At 33.8% G+C, this 15,447-nt stretch overlaps 1 long non-coding RNA gene and 1 pseudogene across 4 annotated transcripts; both read right to left on the bottom strand.

Moving 5' to 3' along the window:
* Window positions 1-8,576: 8,576 nt before the first annotated feature.
* Window positions 8,577-9,492, bottom strand: LOC147940172 (uncharacterized; annotated as a pseudogene).
* A 1,456-nt stretch (window positions 9,493-10,948) lies between these two features.
* Window positions 10,949-13,015, bottom strand: LOC104707302 (uncharacterized). Of its 4 annotated transcripts, none has more exons than XR_754612.3 (6): window positions 12,607-13,015; window positions 12,326-12,484; window positions 11,860-11,935; window positions 11,651-11,773; window positions 11,449-11,554; window positions 10,949-11,262 (listed from the first exon to the last, which is right to left on the bottom strand). It is a non-coding gene; the product is annotated as an uncharacterized LOC104707302 (long non-coding RNA). The 4 variants fall into 4 exon arrangements; XR_754613.3 differs by having other exon boundaries at window positions 11,860-11,955; window positions 12,607-12,967; XR_015564019.1 differs by having other exon boundaries at window positions 12,326-12,474; window positions 12,607-12,961.
* Between the last annotated feature and the right edge of the window lie 2,432 nt (window positions 13,016-15,447).

Raw genomic sequence — 15,447 nt, 5'->3', positions numbered from 1 at the left:
ACTAAAAAAAATTGAAAAAAGTCTATTACTATTTCGAATTATATTTACCTGAAATTATAAGAACACCAAACAAATTTTCTTCTTATTGAAGCTAAAAACCGCACTTGGCTTTTCTTTAGTTTCATTTAATCGAAGAACAATCTGTGACTTAAGTAGGAGATTAAACTCATCTCTACTATTAAAAGAAAAGTCATTTATAAAACTAACTTTAGTTTTGTAAAGAATTACATACAAATACCATTGGAGTTATGACAAAAAAAAAATAATCTGGACCATTGCTTCACTTTGATCTTGGCCGTCAAAATTATATAAAAAATATATGATCCTGATCAAAATAAAATTAAATCATTAGCATTTAATGTCTAAATGGAGAGAATATCGGCATATATCTGTTTTCCTTTTCAGAAACCGTAAGCAATTTAATATTTTCTAAATTTTATTATTTCAGAAATTTTAGGAAACAATAACAAACTACATAATTCCCAAAACCGAATTTAGATAACACAATATTCCCTATAAATATAATACTATATACACATCCGATTACTTCATATTTTTTTTTGTTCTGAATTATGATTGTTTTTTTCACTTCTTTCTTAATCCATATAGTCCTAAATTTCTTCTGATTTGTTTTAGTCCAATATAAAACTAAAAAATGCTATGTTTGTTTCTTCTTTTTACAACCAGCTCTGTTTTGAGTTTTAGTTACATGTAAGTTGATTTCTTTTAATAATTTATCTTTACAAAGAAAAAAAATTCTCATCGGTTATCTATAAATTTGAAAAGCTAAGTTAGATTTGTTTGTGATACTTTTAAGATGAATTGTTTGTCTTTTCTTTTCAAGAGATTTTCAAGATAAAAAATGTTATGATGTCTCAAGTTAGAGCCACTATAACATCAATTTTTTTTAATTATTATGCTATAATTTATGGTAATATTTTAAAAAGATACTATATATTAATTTAATGTTTTACTATTATTTCTTTATTTTTTGAAAAAAAAAGAAAAATGTATACTGTAATATAAAATTTCATATTATATTATATTATATCAAATTTTAAGCTGGATTTTTAACGCAAATTATTTGATTGCATTTCCTATAATTATGGTGTTAATTGGTATCAAATTCTATCATATAATTATGAGATTTATCAAATAATAAACAAACTTGGTTACCAAGTATTAAAACAAATGTAATATTTTGACATATTTAAAATATATATTACGGGAGAAATAAATTTACTATATTACTGGAAGTATAAATTACTAAATTTTGTTCTATTTAAAATATACTGAAATAATACTTACTTACCCTTACTTACTAGATTGATACTTACCAAATTTTGATATATTTAAAATATATTATTTCTTAATTACTTACCCTACTAAATTTCAAAAATCATAATCTTGCAATTCCCATAATTCTCAAAAATTTAAATTCAATCGGATTATTTTTTTAAAATTTGGTAACAAACTTTTTTAAAAATCAAAAATATTTTAAAATTAATACTAATATATTCATTTTTATCACCAATCTCACTTTTTAATCAAATTCAATTTTTGAATTCGATTTTTGACTTATACTAATCTGATAATCAAAAATCTTTGAATATAGACTAATAATTAATATAGAAAGTTGATCTTTAGCAAATCCAAATTAATAACTTTTATAATATATAATTTATTATATTCAAATATTTCTCCACAAGTTTAGCAATACATAAAAAAAATTAAATATATTTGATTCAATAATAAATGTTACCACCATTAGCGGCTATATTAACAAAACCATTCCTTAATATTAGTTATCAAAATCGAAAATATCTGCATAAAAAAAGAAGGAACAAAACGATTCCATCATAAATGTTGCGCTTCTTCAGCGGCTATCAACTAATAAATTCCTTAAAAATAGTTACCAAAATCTCATAGAAAATAATTTGGAAAATACATAATTGATCCATTACATGGTCTAAATATTTAAAATAAGGAAAATAATCGAAATAACTCACGACACTTCCTATACTTAAGTTTTATTCTATGGCATATTATTTACTTATATTGTACCTAAATATTCAAAATTAAAACATAAATTTCTACCAAAACGAATCAAAAGACGGAATTATACTAATGTTTATGCACATAAATTCATATCAAAATATCTAAATTAAATTCTAATTAAAAATCCAATCTATTTATGGTATTGATGAGAAGTAGTGGACATGAGACATAAATGAGTTACTCTTATTATAGAAAACATTTACTTAAACGATTTTCAAAAAAAGGTTGACTATATGACATATAAAGAACTATCTTGAGAAATATATTTTGAGAATTTTGGGTATTTTTAAAAATATTTTGAGAGTTTTTTAAATTATAATTTCTACTAACTATATAAATTAAACATTCAAATAGAGAATACACAACAACCGAGAACCTAGATCATCCTCCTCCTCATCGCCATGACCCAACAACGACAAAACAGAGTGTCCATGTAGTTTGCACTTGCATATTAGGATTGAGTCTAGTGTTATTCATATAAGGTTGTTGCATTTTGCATAGGGGTTGATGATGGTTGTAACCTTGTTAGCATGCTGAATTCAATAGGATAGGATCAAGACCCTTGTTATTAGTTCTTTGATGAATGTTGATTGAACTTGAAATATAAGACTGAACCAGGTTTTGAATTCTCGAAATTGCATTATAGTCTTGATTGAAGCATGTTTTGAATTGACATCATTCCCTATCTATCTGAACCTAATCTTGACTTGCAATTATCTTGTTATGCATTGAAGTCTAACTCATGGATACCATATACATACTTGGATTGTCTTTCGTTTTTTTACCACCCTTGTCAATCCAAGTAGCTGATTCCCATCTTTGGAATAGTTCTCCGCACCCTTAACCAACCGTTCTTTCAAGCCAATTGTATTCTTGAGTGTCAGGCCTTTTCCGAGTTGAGCTTGCTAGAAAGTGTTAGGTTCTAACCGACAAGAGTAGGATCCTATGTAGTTCTAGTTCGCGTTATCCGGTCTAGTAGGACTAGGTGAGAACTCGATTTTGGGTATTGGGATTGGATTTGTGCAGAAAAGTGAAGAGTAAAAGAAAAAGTGAAGGGTAGAAAGTCTTTAGGAGGGGATGTGTTTTCAAAGTTTACAAGTCTAGTAAAAGATTTGGGTTGAGCAATGAAAAAAAGAGTTATTGGTTCTGGGCATAAAATGAAAAGATTAGACAAAGAAGAGAAAGTAAAACGCTTAAGATGTCTAGAGTCCTTAGAAGGAAATAAAGGAACCATAGTGAATAAAAAAAATAGATTTCCCAATCCGCTAGAATGATTGACCTCCCCCTAAAACTAAGTGCAAAGAGTAAGAGAATGAGTTGGAGATGATGTTTCTGATAAAGGGTAGAGATAGGACCAACTTATGGGTTAGAATGTTAGGGTTGAGTTTCCTTTGGGTAGACAGGGCGCTGCTCTTGTATGTATCCAGTTGGTTTCAACCTTTAGCCTTCTCTTAAGCTCATATCCTTTTTGTGAGAGAACTTTGTTCTGTATTGATAAAACCACTTGAGAAGGAGACCATCTTTGTCCTTGACCTTCTACCCTAGCCAAATGAGTTCAATGACGTTGCATAGCTTGATTCATGGTTCTCTGCTAATGAATGTTAAAGGGAGTGATTGATAGGATCGCATGTGTAGATTAAAGATTGGAATCGTCTAAAGTTTTTAAATAAAGTTCCCTCACCATGCATTATAGAATTAAAAACAAGGACTTTGATTCTAACTACTCTATTCAGCATGTTTTAGGTTTTGAGACCCCATCTTCACACCTCTCTTCCATATTTTGTTCTTGATTGTTTGCTTGAGGGCAAGTAAAGAATAAGTTTGAGGGAGATGGTATGTCTATATTTTGTCTCTCTTTAGCATGTATTTATCATGCGTTTAGCTAGGATAACTCATTGTTTTGAATCATTTTCTAGTCACTTTTATACACTTTGCATGTTTAAGTAGTTCTTGCATCATCTTTGCATACATCTTGCTTATTGGAGTATTTCAGGTGTTTAGGAGATGTCCAGACTGTTGGAACCGAATGGAGCCTGATATGTGCACCCGACTCAAGCGCTCAACAAAGGAATCAAACCGTTGGACTCGAGCAATGCAAACCCAGGATTCACGTCATGCAACTCCATACATATGACTCGACCGACGCTCCTAGGAGAGAAGCAACGCGACTCGACCAACATGCGACTTTGACGCGCTCCCAGGAAGAAGCACCAGCATCCCACTCGATCCATCACGCCTGGAATAGATGTCATCCCACTCGATCCATCATGCCTGGAATGAATGTCATCCCACTCAACCGACCACGCCTGGAAGAGATGTCATTCCACTTGACCAACCACGCCAGACATCCGACTTCTTCCACCTCTTTGATCGAGTCGAGTGAAAATTTTACTTTGAGATTCAGCTTTTGACGTCTTCATGAAAGTTGTAGGCGTGGTTCAATAGTTATCACCGTTTTAGTGGATGCATATACACCCAGCTTGAGTCGCATCACCTCCACTCGACCCAGCTCGAGTCGCATCACCTCCACTCGATCCAGCTCGAGTCGCATCACCTCCACTCAACCCAGCTCGAGTCGCATCACCTCCACTTGATCCGTTCCACTCAACCGCACCCCAGGGAGAGACGACACGCGACTCGACCGCACACGTCAGGAAGAAAGACGCTCCGACTCAGCCAACCCGATTCCTGAACCGACCTTCTATCTTGTCGTTATATGTTTTAAGGCTTTCCATGTTTTACTATAAATACATTTTGTTAAGTCTTTACCCGGGACATCTTGCTTTTCCTGAAGGTTTACCTAGCCACCTATTTTGAGATTTTGTAATCCAGAGATCTTTGAACTTATTTAGTTTTTGCATTTGATTTCTTCTACAAAGTTGTTCAACTCATTTTTATTTATCTGATGATGCTTGATTCAATGTTTTCTAAGATTGTATCCTTGATGATGATTTCTAGATCCGAGTAGTGTGATAGTTCTTGAGGATGGGACATATTAGGTGGAGAATCCTAGTATGTAGGGTGTTTAAGTTTAGATTCGTGGGATTTCCTTCTGGACTAAAGTTAGAAATAATAGTTTCTCTATGATCAATTGGAATTAAGTCTTAGACATTTCCACACCCAAAGGTGTTTGATGAAATGTCTGACCAACTAGTGCCAGAGACTTATATTCCTAGCCTAAGAGATTAGTTGTCTAGGATGTTTGTTGACGTGAATGAACTTGTTTGTCATGCCTGCTTGATCATGTATCTCTAGCGAGAGCTAGGTTTGGAAGTGGTTGAGTCTGAGTAGCTTCTGTCAAGAGATTATATTAGCTAAGTCGTGATGTTCATTGTCTAGGGATAGTTTGTTTGTGGAATGTTAAACACTCTATAGACTAGGAGACTCAACTGACATCAATTGCTCACATCCTTAGGACTCCTATCCTTCTGATTTTTATTGCATTCCTGAGACTGTTTTGGTTCTTGTTGTTTAGTTCACGCTTAGACTCGTTTCTGCCTTTACTCATGTTTACTTCTTGTCATGCATTCTCGTTTCTAGTTCTGTAGCTCATTTCCCTTTTGCAGTCTAAGCATTCTAGGATTGTTAGATATAAAACCACTCTTTGAATTGGCTTGACTTGTGATTTCTTGATTGCATCTTGAGTGGTAGCATCATCCCATTTGGATTGACACCTTAAGTACTACAACTACATAAGGTTAATTGAACCTGCTAGGAGACATACAAAAATCCTAGTTTAAAATGTCATTCAATGGGCATAGAAGAGATGATGAGTAAACTCCAAGAAGAGCTTTCAGAAGATATAATAAGAGCCAAGTTATGCTTTGATATCTACCATGATATCATACTTAAGAAGATTGAGATGTTTAGAGGTTGATATTTTTTTTCAGATGGTAGATTCTATAATTTACAATGGATTTATTGGAACCATATGGTGTGTGTTTTGGGATTATGAAGTAAATGATAAAGATACTTAGAAAATTGTGTGTTTTGTGAAAAAAAATTATTTTGGATGGTATTTTTACAGTTTAGAGAAAGAATGAAAGTTATTTAGGAAGAGAAAAAATCAGGATGGTATTCCTCAAAAAAAAAAAAATCAGGATGGCATTCTTTAAATGCACATCTAGGAGGTTCGAACCCGCGACATCGTGAATTTACAAGTGGGCGAGTAACCAGTAGACCAAAGCTTGTTATTCAAGAAATAGTTATAAACTTTAAAATATATGGTGAAATATTTAGGAAGGGTTTACGGAGGTACGAACCCGCGACATCGTGAATTTACAAGTGGGAGAGTAACCAGTAGACCAAAGCCTGTTATTCAAGAAATAGTTATAAACTTTAAAATATATGGTGAAATATTTAGGAAGGGTTTACGGAGGTTCAAACCCATGATATCGTGAATTTACAAGTGGGAGAGTAACCAGTAGGCCAAAGCCTTTTATTCGAGAAATAGTTATAAACTTTAAAATAAATGGTGAAATATTTAGGAAGGGTTAATAAAAAATCAGGATGGCATTCCTCAAATGTGCATCCAAGAGGTTCGAACCCACAACTTTGTGAATTTACAAGTGGGAGAGTAACCAGTAGGCCAAAGCTTGTTATTCAAGAAATAGTTATAAACTTTAAAATATATGGTGAAATATTTAGGAAGGGTTTACAAAAAATCAAAATGACATTCCTCAAATGCGCTCTCAGGAGGTTTGAACCCTCGACATAATGAATTTACAAGTGGAAGAGTAACCAGTAGGCCAAAGCTCATATAGTGAAATATTTTGGAAGGGTTTACAAAAAAACAAATGCCATCCTGGATGTTCGAATCTATTACTTCGTGAATTTACAAGTGGGAGAGTAACCAGTAGGCCAAAGCCTGTTATTCGATAATCAGTTATGAATTTTAAATTATATAGTGACATATTTAGGAAGGGCTTAGGTAAAGACTGAATGGTTTGGAAAGGTTTAGTGAAATTCATCATAATGGGTGAATTCAGTATGCAATGTTTTTTTACAGTAACATGTTGCGGTAAAAAACACACACACAAAGAAACACTCAAACACACAATAGAGATTTAGAAACACATTTGTTTAAAATTTATAATATTCAGAAAGGACTCCTTGAAACTCAGGATACCCTTCATGAAAATGTCTTATGAATATCAGTATGCTATGAAATTTACATCTATAGAGTGTAGAGTGTTCCTGAATAAATCTAGTAACAATTAAAAAAAAAATGCATACAATTCATCATATTGGAAATCTGCAAGTACTTTTATTATGTCCTTATCTACCACATTTGCCGCACTTGTTTCTTTGAGATATAGAACCTGGTACACCAATCTCTCCAACTGATCTCTTTCTCTTTTTCGGCGGTCTCCCACTCTTTATCCTAGCTTGTGGTGGTGCACAGAAAAATACAGCTAAAGAATCTGGAAATACCTAACTCTTCACATTTCCACTTGGATGAATGCTCTCAGCATATGCTTTAGCCCATATATCTGTCAAATAGAAGTGATCAACCAGTTTGTATTCATCCATGTTTGTATGCTTTGTAGCAGCAATGGCGTAAGTGCAAGGAATCCTATCAATGTGAAAGACACAGCAAGTACAAGTCTTGTTCTTTAGGTGGACAACAAACTTATTCTTATCATCTTTGACCTCAAACTCATGTAGATCCACTTGAAAAACATTTTGTTTCATTGCATCATTGAACCTTAATACTATCTCCTTTGTAACATTTGGTGTAGCACGTTTGTTGTGTTTGGCAGCTTTTTCCTGTCGCTAATAAAACCATGTTGTAAGGGTTAGCCTGATTGTCTTAAGAAGTGAAATCACTGGTAACTCCCTAAGATCCTTTAACATAGAATTCAATGACTCAACAATGTTGGTTGTCATAATATTGTAGCGGTTAGATGGTGCATAACAACGAGCCCACTTCCTGAAATCAGCCTCTTCTAAATATTTGGCCAGCTTTGGATTAGAATTCTATATATCTCTAAAAAAACTTCAAATTCCTGAAACGTATAAGTATTAGCTGCTGCTTCGACAAGAAGCAAGAAGCTTTTACTCCTGAACTTTACTTTGATGTTGTTTTGGAGATGAAATTTGCAAATGCCATGATGGGATGCTAGATACAATTCTGAAATTGCTTTTTCAATGGAATGAGCACAATCATAAACAAATACCAAATCTGGTGCATCAGGGATGATAGAGAGCAGACACCTAAAGAACCAATTCCATGCAATATCATTTTCTGAATCAACAATTGCAAATGCTATTGGATATAAGTGAAAATCTCCATCTTGTGCAGTAGCTGCTAGCAAAGTTCCCTTATACTTTCCTTTTAGGAATGTATCATCAACAGCAATCACTCTTCTCATTAAATAAAAACCTCTAATCGACTAGCCAAATGCGATGAACACATATTTGAATTTTCCAACAGGATCCAACTAAAGGTAAGCAACTGTTCCTGATTTTTTTTCCCTTGCCATGTACAACCATTTCGCTAGATTTAAATAATTGTCCTCAGCAGTGCCTCTAACCAAATTCTGACCTTCCTCTTTTGCTCTCCAGACTTTTTTGTATGGTATGCATACTCCATGATCTTTCCTGACCAACTCCATAATCTATTTTGGTTTCAATCCAACTTTCTTTTCTCCATAGTTGCTGCAGTAAAAACTCCCAAGCAATTTTGCAGTAGCTTGTCTATCGTTACCATTTCTGTGGGTTGTGTCATAATTGTGTTCATGACAATACTTCTTCACCACAAAGAATTCAGATGATAGTACCCTAGTCGCACGCATTTTCCAACTGCATTTATCATCAACACATCCCAAAACAACTCTTGTTTTGTTTGACCATAGGCATCTGAACTCAAACTTCCATTCAAGTGTCCACTTTCTCATCTTCAACATCACCTCTTCCTTGTTCTTGAAATATTTGTTCACATATATATCATCAGCCCCTCTAGTAGAATGTGAACTTACCATAGATATAGGAATAGGATCTGGAGCAGGAACCAAATGCTTTGAATAAAATCATTTTCCTTTTTCAGCCATTGACATCTCCTTATCACTATATGTCCTAGAGAAATCACTTCCAATAGAAAAAAATACATATATTAGTAAATGAAAACGACATTTGCAAGTAATTATAGCTGGAATATCATCCTTAGAATTCTTGATATTCATCATTTTATGATTTAGGAAGGTCTTCCTAAAAATATATGAATATTGTTTAAAAACTTATGTTGAGGAATCTAACCTTGTGTGTTTCATGTGAAGTCGGATGTAAACTTCCTGTAGGGACCAGAATAGGATCTCGAGCAGTAGGCAAAAAAAATAAATTATTGGTCTTTTCTTTTTCAGTGGTTGAGCATGTATCACAATGTAGCTTAGAAACTGAGATGTCATTACCAAATGATTGATCAAATTCCGACAGGAGGAATTAAGTTATATCACTATGACAAATTAAGTATAAGAAAGTTACAGTTAAAACAAAAGTAAGAGTCATGTATATATTACTTACTGATACACACAAACGTCCTATTTCAGGATTTCCTTGTATCTTTCTGATGAAGTGCACACTTGGCGATCATTGAGAATAAAGATCGGTGGAGAATCTTCTACCATTAACAGAGTATATCTCCACCATACTTACATCATACCTATAATTACATACACAACTTAGACAAACCTTCAAAAACATTATAGCACCAACCAGAATTCATATGTATACTACAGCAAAATTGATGTTTGAATACCGATAACACCCACAAAAAAGATTCATTTCTATTCTCTATTCATTCTTTAGTTAATCAAACAGAAAAACTTACAATTACATCAGAAATGAATCGCTTGAATTTTGTGGATGGTACATTCCTGAAAAAACACAACACTACAATCAAGCCAATGAAAAACCAAAATCACAAAACAATAAGACTACAGAATCTGCTAATTTCTCTATATAGAACCACAAGTCAAAATTTCTTCCTAAATTTCAAAGAACCCCACAATTTGAAACTCGGAAATCGCGATAGGTGAAGAAGAAAAAGAAGAAGAAAGAGAAATTGATGATAGCCATCGATTTAGCACCTGATTGAAGCTTCACGGGATCAAAGTAACGATTAATTAAAGCTTCAGTTGAGCGATTTAGTCTTGATGAAAAATCTGAGATCAGAAATGAAGATCTCAGATCGGAAAATTCATCACAAGCTTCGCCGGAGAAAAATGTAAGAGAGATCGGTTTTGATTTTTTTGAGTTTTTTTAAATAATAAATATTATTTTTTATTAATAGGGCAATATTAAAAAATGCTAGATTAGGAACATTTCAGCATGTGTGGTATTTTTGGAACAAAAACCCAAAGTAGTGTCATCCAAAGGTATTTCTCCAAAATAAAAAAATTTGCTTGGATAGATTTTTCTAATAGTTCGTTAATTAGGCACTGATTTGGAAACATATGAATTTTGCATCTCATTAATGTTGCAATTTGACTAAATTATAGGTGTTATGAAGGATCATGTTTAATATATTGAAAACATTCACTACAAGAAATATGCGTATTCTTAGCACACAAAAAACGCTATTATATCGTTTAGATAACAATTTCGTAAACGCTGTCTTTGTCAGTACTATCTTAGAAGGGCACATACAATAGCGTTTTTTTCCTATGCTATTAATTGTCTCTCTATAATAGCGTCATGTTTTTGCTATATTAAAATTATTATTAGCGTTTTTTATTTGCTATATTAAAATTAATTGTAGCGAAATATTTGTACTATGATTTTGTAAACTGTAGCAATATATTGTTGCTATAATATATTTCATTTATATATCATATACAGCTTCTGCAAAAAATTCAATATATAAGAAAAACTTTCTAGAAGGCTCAAAATATAATACATCTCATTAACATTACATTAACCAAAGCAAGTCTTACATAATATTAACCAAAACAAGTCTTACATAACATTAACCAAAACAAGTCTAACATAACATCGATTCAAATCTTAAACTAACACCACAAATCAACAAATTCTTACAAATAACCTGAAGGGCAGAAACGTTGGTGGGGGAAAGGATTGAGTGTCACTGTCTGAGAAGTTCCATCTACAGCATATTGAGTGTTGTTTTCTACAACAGAATCGGATACATCCACTAGTACAGTACTTGCTTTAGACTTCATCAAACACTATAGATAAGAATGGAAACTGCATTGGTAAACATAGCATAAATGACGAGGGTTAGAGCATAGAAATATTTTAAGCTCAACTTCAAACAAAGTCTAGCCAAAGCTGAGATAAAAAAAAACGTAACTTAGCATTCACCATGCCTCTTAGAAAAAAAAATGGAACTGTGAAAGGAGAAAATGAAACAAGGGATGTAAGCAGAAATACTTTGTCAAGGCTGGAGTTAAGTTCACTTAGTTTCTTCTCAGCTTCATTAGTCCGAGTTTCTGTGGAATCTTTCTCCTTGTTCTTTTGCTCCAAAAAGTACGTCTAGCTGAATGACAGAAGTAGCATCACAAAAAAAAATCAGATTCCGTGTGCATATTCTAGCGTATAAAACAGATATAATTATTGAACATAAAAGTCTCACATGCTTCTCTAATTCAGCAGCTCGTGCTTGAGCCTTTCCAAATTGTTTTGTAGCTCCTTTGTCTCCATCTAAGCCAAGATACTGCAAAGCTCTAGGTCCACTCTCTACATACTACAGTCATCACTGCAATAACCAGAAATAAAGACACTCATAAGTTTTAGAAAATAAACAGAGAGACTTTACCTTTACCAGAAGAGATTCGAAGCAACCTCCGATGACGGTACGATCCACAATACTATCATCAACGGCCTCGAGATTCGGAAGATTGGATCTTGCGGGTAAGATCTTTGAAGAGGAAAGAAAATCTTAAGAAATTGGGTCAAGTTACAAGAAAGAATATGACATAAGCTCTTAGCAACAGATTTGAAGTTTCATATATGAAAAAGCTAATATCACCATGGGAGAAGAAGTAAAAGACTCTCATATACAGATCAAGTTAAGGTCAAATTCAAAGATTCTGCAATATAAACAAACATATAGAGACAGAGGCAGATTTATATAACCAGTTTCAAATCGACATCACCAAACTCCAGACTCAAGCATCGAAAATCTTAGAAAGAGCTTATCTCAGCAAATCACTAGAATAGAAGCGTGATTACCAACTTAAACTGTTTCAAACATGGAAAATACACAAACAAATTACCAACAACACACTCATGCTTTCAAAAAATGTACCAGAAACTAGATGAAATTTGAACCCAAACGCTGAGAAATCACAGTTCCAGCCCAGAAATTTCCATCGGAGCAAGGACCGAACTGAACAGGTTGCTCGACGAATCCAATTAGGTTGATCCAATTCGAAATTTCTGGCTTGTACTCAATAACTGCAGAAATCTTCAACAGAAATAAGAAATCTATGAGCTGTAGAAGAGGAGGAACTTATAAAAAATCTTAGATCTTAAACTTAAATCAAGCAAAATTAGAATAAAACCCTAGATCCCCTTTCATAAACTTACTCGGCGAGATTAAGAGAAAAAGACGCCTCCGCCGTGCCTTTACTCTTCTTCACACTCCTGTCACCAGATCTTCAAACGACTGTTTGTTGTCGACAAGCTCAAAGACTTCATCACAGCTTCAATTCATTCTCTCCCTGTTGATTACGTCGTTGCAATGCTTATCTCTCGTCTCACTCATGGCTGCTTAGCCAAAACCTTGGCTTCTCCCTACTCTTAACCCTAGAGAGGAAGAAGAAGTGTGAAGGAGATGAGGAAGAGAAAAGAAGGAAATAAAACGATTCAGGTTTTCCTTGGTTGAGAAAAAAAAAAGAGAGATGGTTTTTATTTTCTTTTTCTTTTTGACTCTAGAACTTCTACGTGTAGTGGGGGAATTTTTAGTCAATTTTTATTAAGTGTTAGGGGAAAGAGTGATTTTTGGTTCCCGCTTACATACTTTTAGGTGTAGCGTTTTAAAAATGCTATTATATAGACTTATTTCTAAAATTTTATCAACGATAACACTTGCGAAAACTGTGCTATGCTTTTCTGCTATCAATGCCCATATTTTATGTAGTGATTGAATTTGTTAGGGATTTAGGGATAGTGATTGTTATCAATGTTAGTTGTTATGATTTTTAGAAGTTCGAAAGATTTAGTTATATGCTTGTTAGGTAAAATATATTACTCGCAAATCTTTTTTAGGAAACATATTTGTGATTGAAACAAGAACTTTTTCAAGTATCTACTTATGAATGAATATATGCAAACATGCAATTAGAGATATAAGCAGAGATTATCAGAATGTATGCAAGGTGTTTCAATACTATTATGATGTTGTAGCATAAAGGATGTCAATCCATAAAGAGTGTGATATGTAAGCAGTCAAGATGTGATCAGTGCATTCAAGTTAAGCCAAATATCAAGTTGATTTGTTTCTAACAACCTAATGACAATAATGAAATGCAATGAACTAAGGCACTTAAGACAATACTAATGCTAAATTAAATTGTAGAACAAGTGCAATAAACTATGCTAAGCAAGAGAAAACTAATAACAAATGCAATTAAGAGCAAACTGGAATTAAACAGAACATAAACAAGGAAGTAAAATGGCGCTCGAGTATGTGCACTCGGTCGAGTGCATGGTCGAGCAGGTGGTCGAGTGGTGCATAACAGAAGAACAAAAGCAAAACAAAGAACAGAGATGCAAAATAAACGATGACAAATGATTAAATATGAAAGCAGTAACAAACAATGAGCAAATAAATCCTAAAGATGGGGTTAATTGGTTGGTATCAAGCTAAGCTTACCCAGATTGTTTAACGAACTTCACAAAAGCTATCCATAGACAATGATCACAGCTAACCCAGGAAGGATCTATAAACAATCAAGCTTAAACAATCTAGATAAACATATCTCTTTACCAACCTATCCCATCTCTAAGATCCTAAGCCACTAATCAGATCTAAAAATCCTAATGAAGAACACAAATCCAGAAATTGCTAAAACAGACATGATCAGAAAGATAAGCGAGAGATGAACAATATTGAACAAAGAAGTAAACTCAGATTCTCAATACCCAGAAAGTTATGGAACCAACAAAGTATGAAAATCTAGAGAAAAATACAATAAAAATGGCTGATGATGTAAAAAAAGCAAATATTCCCAAAAGGGTAAAAACTAGGTTTCTCTAGCTACAAGATATTACTTTTCCCTAAAAAAGACTTGTGGGCGGCCATAGAGTACAATAGATATATATAGGAAGGAAGGGAAGCCCTAAAATGGCTAGAAAACAAAATAGAGAGGCGGCTCGGTCAGCTCGACCACGTGCTCGGTCGACTGCATGGTCGAGTGACCTCTTCTTCTGTTTCTTCTGGTGGTCGAGTCCCTCTCCTCACACGGTCGAGTGTCTGGTCGAGTGTGGTGGTCGAGTGGACTTCCGGACCTTGATTCTCTTCTGCTCTAGCCTCTTTGTCTGCTTCACTTGTTGGCTCTACTCTTCCTCAGCACTTCTCCATGCTCCTTCGGGTCGAAATCACCTGATTATGCATAAAACCATGCACATGCAATGCAAATCCTATTCAATGCACAAAGTGACCTTAAACTACTCAATAATAATAAAACTGGCTAGTAAATCATGCAAAAAGGGTAAATAAACTAAGGTAAAACATGGTGAAATATATGGACATCATGATAATATCTGTAATTCAATAATAATTAAAAGGTTTTAATTGTTCACCGGTTAATAGTAATACAATATCGTAATAAATGTTGATTGTGTATTTTTTGATGCGATTTTTAAGGATTTACCTTATACTATATTGATTAATCTTTAAAAGAAAAAAAAATTGTGCAGGCGATTGGGCCTGATTGGCTACATGAGTAAATGATTGGCGAGATACTCAACTAAACTGGATCTGAATATAAGTATCTCGGTCGCCCAGGATCCGTGTGTCTTGGTTAAACTTACCTAATTGTCTTTGGCATTGTATGGCATACTTTTTTTTTTATCTTTTATCTCTAAGTGTATTCACCAATTAATAGTATAGATAATCTGAGTGAGAAGGAGGACTAGAGTAATTAGTGGCGTGGTAGATTTGACGATAAGAAGGAGCTGCCATAGAACTGATATAGGACGCGATGGTTCACATGTGGAGGGTCAAGATAAAAAGGAATCAAGCTAGGTGCGTGTGATAGAGGATGAGAAGTAACAGAATAAAGTTGGCAGGTAACGGAAAGGGAATAATTCTGGCTGACACTGTTTGTCGCTTGTGAGTCACATAGTATTTGAGCAATTGTTAGCTCATGTTTCATTTTACGCTTATTCTGAATTTGTAATCTTATCTAGAACTTTCTAGACTCT

Source organism: Camelina sativa, chromosome 8, assembly GCF_030686135.1.
Source record: "Camelina sativa cultivar CO46 ecotype springtype chromosome 8, ASM3068613v1".
NCBI lineage: Eukaryota > Viridiplantae > Streptophyta > Magnoliopsida > Brassicales > Brassicaceae > Camelina > Camelina sativa.
Note: the sequence above shows the minus strand (reverse complement) of the source record. Positions and strands in the feature narration are given on the sequence as shown.